At 45.2% G+C, this 9538-nt stretch overlaps 1 pseudogene; it reads left to right on the top strand.

The window, feature by feature from the left end:
- Positions 1-5137: 5137 nt before the first annotated feature.
- Positions 5138-5255, top strand: LOC124557142 (annotated as a pseudogene).
- Positions 5256-9538: the final 4283 nt, after the last annotated feature.

Below are 9538 nucleotides of genomic sequence, written 5' to 3'. Positions count from 1 at the left end.
TAAATTAATTTTTGAATAATATTGGTTTTGGCTAGTTTTGTTAACAAACCCTTCGGGTGTATTCTAGCACAGATATCAATATTTGACAGAGTGTTGACAGTTGTTTGAAAATTGTCACGAATGCGTTTGCCGCAAGTTCAGCAATGAGCGGTGCAGGCAGCTGTGTTATTGTATGATATGAGGTGCAATCTGGGCATGACTGGAGGTTGCTGACACGTGTGGCGCATGCTTCAATGTCGATGTGGAAGCACGTTGTTGAACTTCCCGTGTCACTTGAAAACAAAAGAAGTGTTTTCGACACTGTGGGGTTCAAAAAAATGGTTCAAATGGCTCTGAGCACTATGGGACTTAACATCTGTGGTCATCAGTCCCCTAGAACTTGGAACTACTTAAACCTAACTAACCTAAGGACATCACACATATCCATGCCCGAGGCAGGATTCGAACCTGCGATCGTAGCGGTCGCGCGGTTCCAGACTGTAGCGCCTAGAACCGCTCGGCCACTGTGGGGTAATCGTTATGATCAACGTACCTAAGTCTTCCCGAGTCATCGGCAATCCGGATGTTTTTGAACTATGGTGCGACTTAGAGGCATAAGAAAATGATAGTGAGAGAGACTCATTTTAGCTGGTTACTGACTGCCTCTGATACCTAAATTCCGTTTGTGAAGGTATGCTGCGCTAAGGAAGTAACCTCAAGATGTAGCAGTCTTGACTATCAGATGTGGCTAATGTTTTAACCGTGACTTCCCTATCGCGGCTTGCCGGCCGCGGTGGCCGAGCGGTTCTAGGCGCTACAGTCTGAAACCGCGCGACCGCTACGATCGCAGGTTCGAATCCTGCCTCGGGCATGGTTGTGTGTGATGTCCTTAGGTTAGTTAGGTTTAAGTAGTTCTAAGTTCTAGGGGACTGATGACCACAGCAGTTGAGTCCCATAGTGCTCAGAGCCATTTGTACCCACTGGACTCGCATTCGGGAGGACGACGGTTCAATCCCGCGTCCGGCCATCCTGATTTAGGTTTTCCGTGATTTCCCTAAATCACTCCGGGCAAATGCCGGGATGGTTCCTCTGAAAGGGCACGGCCGACTTCCTTCCCCATTCTTCCCTAATCCGATGAGACCGATGACCACGCGGTCTGGTCTCCTTCCCCAAACCAACCAACCAACCATTTGTACCAGCCCTATCGTGGCTCGCTGCACAACCACATTAAAAGACAGTGATTTTGCATAGGAAACATTACACTTCTGATAATGAGTCTGCACTTGTGTGTGAGACCCTCCAAAGTGGTAGCTTATGTTGCGTAGGTAGGTCTCTAGATGAGCGTAGCGTTCCAAGGGATTGGAGAAGGGCACAGGTCATCCCCGTTTTTAAGATGGGACGTCGAACAGATGTGCAGAACTATAGACCTATATCTCTAACGTCGATCAGTTGTAGAATTTTGGAACACGTATTATGTTCGAGTACAATGACTTTTCTGGAGACTAGAAATCTACTCTGTAGGAATCTGCATGGGTTTCGAAAAAGACGATCGTGTGAAACCCAACTCGCGCTATTCGTCACGAGGCTCAGAGGGCCATAGACACGGGTTCCCATGTAGATGCCGTGTTTCTTGACTTCCGCAAGGCGTTCGATACGGTTCCCCACGGTCGTTTAATGAACAAAGTAAGAGCATATGGACTATCAGACCAATTGTGTGAGTTGATTGAAGAGTTCCTAGATAACAGAACGCAGCATGTCATTCTCAATGGTGAGAAGTCTTCCGAAGTAAGAGTGATTTCAGGTGTGCCGCAGGGGAGTGTCGTAGGACCGTTGCTATTCGCATTATATGTAAATGACCTTGTGGATAACATCGGAAGTTCAGTGAGGCTTTTTGCGGATGATGCTGTGGTATATCGAGAGGTTGTAACAACGGAAAATTGTACTGAAATGCAAGAGGATCTGCAACGAATTGACGCATGGTGCAGGGAATGGCAATTGAATCTCACTGTAGACAAGTGTAATGTGCTGCGAATACATAGAAAGATAGATCCTTTATCTTTTAGCTACAATATAGCAGGTCAGCAACTGGAAGTAGTTAATTCCATAAATTATCTCGGAATAAGCATTAGGAGTGATTTAAAATGGAATGATCATATAAAGTTGATCATTGGTAAAGCAAATGCCAGACTGAGGTTTGTGGTGTCACCGCCAGACACCACACTTGCTAGGTGGTAGCTTTCAATCGGCCGCGGTCCATTAGTACATGTCGGACCCGCGTGTCGCCACTGTCAGTGATCGCAGACCGAGCGCCACCAGACGGCAGGTCTCGAGAGACGGACTAGCACTCGCCCCAGTCGTACGGACGACTTTGGTAGCGACTACACTGACGAAGCCTCGCTCCTTTGCCGAGCAGATAGTTAGAAAAGCCTTCAGCTAAGTCCATGGCTACGACCTAGCAAGGCGCCATTAGCCTTACATAGCAATTGATACTTATCGTATAACGCATGTCTCATCAAGAACGATGTATACAACAAGGATGGATTAAAGTTAAGTATTCCAAAAGCTACGTACTTTTCTTTATAGCATTCATTACGTATCCTGTTTCAGACCTCACGCCATCCTTCGTGTGTTTATAGCGTGCATTGCGGTCCCCTCAAATCACACTGTGTCGGCACTTCTGTCGACACATCAAGATTCATTGGAAGAGTCCTAAGGAAATGTAATCCGAAAACAAAAGAAGTAGGTTACAGTACACTTGTTCGCCCACTGCTTGAATATTGCTCACCATTGTGGGATCCGTACCAGATAGGGTTGATAGAGGAGATAGAGAAGATCCAACGGAGAGCAGCGCCCTTCGTTACAGGATCATTTGGTAATCACGACAGCGTTACGGAGATGATAGATAAACTCCAGTGAAAGACTTTGCAGGAGAGACGCTCAGTAGCTCGGTACGGGCTTTTGTTGAAGTTTCGAGAACATACCTTCACCGACGAGTCAACACAGTATATTGCTCCCTCCTACGTATACCTCGCGAAGAGACCATGAGGATAACATCAGAGAGATTAGAGCCCACACAGAGGCATACCGACAATCTTTCTTCCCACGAACAATACGAGACTGGAATAGAAGGGAGAACCGATAGAGGTACTCAAAGTCCCATCCGCCTCACACCGCCAGGTGGCTTGCGGAGTATGGATGTAGATGTAGATGTAAAGCTCTCCATGTTGTTCACACTCTGATTAAACTTAGCAGCTACAAGGTGTATCTGATGACTGTACAATTCGGTTAACAGAAAACGTAGGCCAATGACAAGGGACACCTTTGACCTCGAACACTCGGAACCGTGCTTAGAACAACACAAGATTATAAAAAAAACAGTGATCTGCGTCATTTCCATGCAAAACGTTGCTTTCTACTACAAGTGACACTTTAATGGAGAGAAGTAACACGTGTTTCTTTGTCGTCAGTGTATCATTACATTTTTAATCGACAGAGGCAAAAACCCTCTGCTTAAAGCACTTATAACAGCGCAAAACATACATATCCTACGCATCTGATAGTGTTTATGTTAGTCCTCATATTGCAGATGCTGGATTTCGGTGAAGTGGTTAAAACAAAGTGGAAGGGAACTGTGCCGTCATAGCGACTGTACGACGCCTCTGACTGACAAAATAAAATCGCTGTCCTGTGCAGTAGAGTGAACAAATCTGTGACCAGGGGTATTATGTGTCGAATCCCTGACCGGTGTAGACCACTATGTAATACTGCCCAGCAAATAAAGTAATGTTTCGTCTACCATTCTCCATGTACTGCACTCCCGCCAGTACCGCATTTCCCACGGAACAATGTGCACAGCTCACTAAAGCGACGTTTGTACATTCAAAATCACTTTCGCATTCAAGCAGTCCAATATCAAAAGTCACACTAATTACCTTTTCAAACGCCAACAATATTGCAAGAATACTTTGGAGCAGAAAATTGATCGTAAATCACAGAGTGAAGTTTGATGAGGAAATAACCATCATGTATCTTCACTGGCGGTTTGGCGCATTATAGTCTCACAAAATCAGCGGTCTTTCTGATATAGAGGTGATGCTGCCGAAAGGAGTAAACAACTTTGTTGTTTTCGGTGGCAATATCTTCAGCATAATATCTTTGTTTGGAAAACTTGCATCTAGAATGGTACGATCTGTGTGACCTGACCAGGACTCCCACACCAATAGGCTCTTTTCACCTGTGACATGTTCGCCAAGTACTGATGTCAGAAAACGTTTCACGTGTTCTGCAGTCATTTTTCCACTTTTGTTTCCGCCCCCTCCCCTTCCCCCAGCACATGAACCTTCCGTGGCCAAGTTTCTTTAAAATATCTGGGCCGAAAGTGCCTTCTGCCTCATAGAAAACAGATGTATAACTTGTTTGCTACTCTTCCTTTCATTGATAAAGCCACATCCGCTGTGTAGTTTGGAAATTTTTGGTAAGGACTATGGGACCAAACTGCTGAGATCATCGGTCCCTAGGCTTACACACTAATTAAATTAACTTCAACTAACTTAACGCTAAGGACAACACACACACCCGTGCTCGAGGGAGGACTCGAACCTCCGACGGGGGGAGCCTTACGAACACTATGTAGCTGCGGGTGGAGCTGTGGACAGACTGCAACATATCATCTGTAGTTCTCCCCCTCTGTGAGACGGAGTATATGATGAACACATTTCATTCTGGAATTGATTCTGGTCGCTGTTCAAATCATTTCCTTTCTCCACGCCGTGCTCTGTCATAAACATGTTCACTCCCTACACAAAATGTGTCTTCCGACGTGAGCTATTATCGTCCTGAATGTTCTTACGTGAGACAAATGTAGCAATGTGCCTCAATGAAATGCCATATTCGCCCTAAGATTGTCGATAAAAGAAATCGAAGATTTGAAATTGTCCACGCCATCCATTTTAGAAGTTTCTAATGCCCACACGTGCAGATGCCAACAATGAACTGTAGATCCATACTACATTGCTCTATCAAACTGCGATATTACATGCTCTTTTATAGTTTACAATCGCGACAGTCTGTTTCCTTTGAAGCGAGCTCCTGCTCACCTTTTTGGAAGACACATAATTTAGAATTAATGTGCAATTTGATTTACTTTTAATGCACTTACGGCAACGGCCTTGCCGCAGTGGATACACCGGTTCCCGTGAGATCGCCGAAGTTAAGCGCTGTCGGGCGTGGTCGGCACTTGGATGGGTGACCATCCAGGCCACCATGCGCTGTTGCCGTTTTTCAGGGTGCATTCAGCCTCGTGATGCCAACTGAGGAGCTACTCGGCCGAATAGTAGCGGCTTCGGTCAAGAATACCATCATAACTACCGGGAGAGCGGTGTGCTGACCACACGCCCCTCCTATCCGCATCATTACTGCGGATGACACGGCGGTTGGATGATCCCGATGGGCCACTTGTAGCATGGAGACGAAGTGCTTTTTTAATGCACTTATACCGCCTCATTAGTTTGCTATGGGAATTGCAACCATGATTGTCATAGTCTTCATTAATGTTCTCCAGTATGCTGTCATCAGTATCTACTAATACACTAGGGCTCGGCAGTTTGAGTGCAGACAGTTCATATTCATTTTGACTGGACTGTTCCTGTTGCTCTGGAGACTAACGTCGTGTACTGCTTGAATGGCCAACTTGAGGTTCAGTATCTTTCTTTCCTACAAAATCAGTATATCTATCAAGCGTACCTTCATGTAGTTCTGTATCATCCCCGTTATATTTCTGAATTATTATGTTATATAATATATCCGAACTCTGTATCCTCTACCCCGATTTCATTTCCATATTCAGCATGTCGTAACTTTGTCTCTAATATCTGAACCACATTCGTAAGATTAATTCACTTCAGTTCAGCTTACACAGTAACCCGCCTGCGAACACTCCAAGTGGCGCATTCGTACTACAACTATACCATTCACGCAACTCGAGCACTTGTTAGTGCAGCTACAACATGCTAGCGTCTGATGGCGTTTGGAGACAAGTGCGGAGTTACGAATGGAAATGAAACAGAAACTTGTTGTTTTTTATGGTCGAGTGTTAGTCTGAGGATGATTTAGTACAGTTCCGAGTGTTTGAAGTCAAAGGCGTCCCTTGTGAGAGATAAATCACTGGGGTTTGTGGGTGGTCGCAATTTCTGCAGTACTCCATACACACAACTGCTAGAAGACAGGCGTAAACAACTTCTCCGCTTATCGGAAATGCTCTAAGGAAGACAAAGAAGTTCTAAACATTGGAGCTACACCTCTCAGCTCTCTGAAGCCTTGTCAAAGCAAGCACATGGTGGCAGGGGCGTAGCTGTAACCAACTTATGTTGTTGCTGACGACACAAGAGTTGCGGGGTAGCGACGTACTGTTGTTCCTGTTGGAGTTTTAGTTGTTCCTGGTGTTGTTGTTGCTGCTGCTGCAGTAATAGTTATTGTTGCCAAAGTCCACGAAACTTCGGATCCATAGTAGTGACAATGAATGTGATTGCATCACCAACTACACAACAGGGTAAGTTCTTGTCGCCACTTTTCTGTCCACTCCTGATACGTAAGTGAAAATCGTAAACAGAGTGAGAGTTCTCGTCAGCTGCACACTGAACGTATACAAATAGCAAAAATGAGGCAGTGCAAAAACAAAGCTGGGTTACTGTTGCATTTTGGTACGACCGTAGACTAATCAACACATAGAGCATGGAACAAGTACGGAGGCTGTCAGTTGGCAGTCTTGTATCCGGGTTAGGTGCGCTGCCCATGTGACATGCCTCTCTTGACCCTTGTGGCCAACCACGACCACTTTCCAGAGAGAGACTAGCATCCTCTCTGAGTCACTGCTGCTACTGGTACGTGTTGTAGGCAAAAATACTAACATAGAAGGGCTAGGCTTGGTAGGTGAGTATCTAACAAGCTTCCTCCAGATCTTAGTCAAGATATACCAAGTTGACCACCATACTTCCTGCTAGGGGTCTATCGCCAGACATCTGGAATGTGATAATCAATGAGTGCTGTGTACAGAGGGAATATCGACACTTTCGTGACCCTGCAGGCCATTGGCTGCTTCGGAGATAAGAAGATAATGTGACAAAAATTAGAGCTGCACAGAAACGTCTGCTACACAGAAAATCACAGATAAGCTAGCACTAACATGAACAATGTATAGAAGTTCACAAAAGTATAGAAGCGTAAGTGCTTACAAGTTCCTTCGAGTAACACTTTCTAAATCATGTCACCGAAGATGGCAAGAGAGAAAAGTAGCAGACAATAGTTATCATATGAATGGCTCAAATTAAGGGAAGTAAGTGCAAACTGTATTTGTTCCAGTTTTCAAGAGCCTTTTGTGATATAGGTACGACACACCTAGATCCTGACAAGACCAAAGTCTCACTATTTCCACCTGTAATCACTATCTTCAGTCAGTGCTTGACCTTAACCTACTTTCTGGCATTATGGAAAACTGCTGAGGTTCTTTTCCTAAATAAATCACGTAAGAAGTTCTTGATACTTCCTGGTAGATAAAGAGTGTGCCGGACCAGGACTCGAACCCAGGACCTTTGCCTTCCTTATGTGGGCAAGTGCTCTACCAACTGAACTACCCAAGCATGACACATCATTACAGCTTCACTTCCGCCAGTACCTGATGTCCTACCTTCCATAATGCACATAAGTTCCCCTGTGAAAGTCAGAAATAGAGAGATGGCGGCTCGACCCCAATTTTGATATCAAATTGATATGCAAATTAATTAAATTGATCGATTAATTACCCCCCTCTGACCATACTCACCCCCACCCCAAATGACATCATGTGATTTTCTCAGCCTGCACATGGGTCCCGATACCCTCCCCCATCCCCACCCCTCCCCCACTCTACCTATACCATGTGGCGGGAATTTCAAATTTTGGCGGGAATTTCGAAATCTTGCGGGAATTTAGAATTTCGGCGGGAATTTCGGATTTTTGTGGGAATTTCTTTGTCCCAGTGCTGTGCTGACAGCCACCTCACCTCCCATCTGGGAATTGGCGGGATATTAAAAATCGCAGTGCTCTTTCCGAGACTAGAACCCTGGTCCTCCAGGATGGAAAGCCAAAGTGCACCCCCTTAACACAATTATACCACCAGAGGCGCTTGGAACTTGTGAGGAATTAAAAATGGTGGTGCTCTTCCCGAGATTTGAACCCTGGTCCTTCTGGACATAATGCCCAAGTGCATCCCCCAACACATGGAAACTGTCCAGATGCAGGAGAAGAAGGTTAGGTTAGTATACATTATATATTTTGGTTGTGAAACTGAAGTAAAGATCAATCCTGATTATGTAGTTAATCATACAGATCAGTCCTAATTATATAACTATATGCATAGTGCTACACAACGACTGCCTAAAATCGCAATACAGCCCAAAAACTGTCGATGCCATACAACTGGTGTTAGCCTGCAGGGAAAAAATTTCACAATACCACTCGAAACTAGTGGCAGGCACACTCCTAGTGGCTGGCACATTCAAACTCAACCCTTCATCGACAAGCTGGTGGGAAAAAGCTAGGGTGTAAGGTACTATATTTTTTGGTGGGAGGGGGGGGGGGGAGGACTATTCAACTGACGAGATGCTGGTGTGAGACAGGGAGGAGTTTATTAAGTATGTTACCTGTAAGCACAGTGCTGAGGACTGTATCTATCACCGTTTGATGTCAGAGTTCGTTACAGACACCCGCTCTAGAATCACCCTGTAGTGCAGGTAGTCGAAGCCAATACACGCTGCCACAGCTGATGGAAGAAATGCACCAATCTTCAAATTATACTTCAAAACTTTTGTGAAAAAAACAACACTTTTGATAAATGGGTCATAATGCAACCCTGTACTGGGGAAAAGCGTTGTTCCAAAGGATTGAAGAGGGAGCGGTAGTTGAACGTGCATTCTCTTCAATGTACAATCAGAAACTGCCAAAATTCGAGGCCCTCCTACCTACCCTCGCCCTTCCCCGCCCTATCTTCCTCCATCCATTCACCTATTGGGGGAGGGTGGACACAGGCTTTTCCAAATGCACAGAGTGCAGCCCACAGCCATCTCCACACGGTCATTGACCACACCTGGCCTTTCACCATATCCCCATGGGTGCTGGCGGCGCCCAGTCTGCCTTGAAGCGATGGACCTTTGGCAACACAATAGCGAAATTTAGCGGCACTACCCGGCCCTGCAGCTGTGTTGGGAGAGCACATACACTGAACAATCCCCCACACTGCCATTCTGCAATGGAGAACAATTGTATTTAATGTCAATGCATCTCTTATAATCGAGCATCTATTAAAACGGGGATCACAATTACGGCAACAATAAGTATCCTATTTCCACAAAAATAGGCACAGTCCGTTTTCTCTTAGTTTTATGAGCAAAATCGATATAGTTTTACTGTTTGACTGCAGGGTGCAACTCAACCTACACATGTCCACCCTGCATAAATTTTGGGGAAAAAAATTCCACTATGTTGCTGTGAAAACTACCGATCACTGCAGAATGTCCTCGTTATTTCT

Source organism: Schistocerca americana, chromosome X (assembly GCF_021461395.2).
Source record: "Schistocerca americana isolate TAMUIC-IGC-003095 chromosome X, iqSchAmer2.1, whole genome shotgun sequence".
Classification (NCBI taxonomy): domain Eukaryota; kingdom Metazoa; phylum Arthropoda; class Insecta; order Orthoptera; family Acrididae; genus Schistocerca; species Schistocerca americana.
Note: the sequence above shows the minus strand (reverse complement) of the source record. Positions and strands in the feature narration are given on the sequence as shown.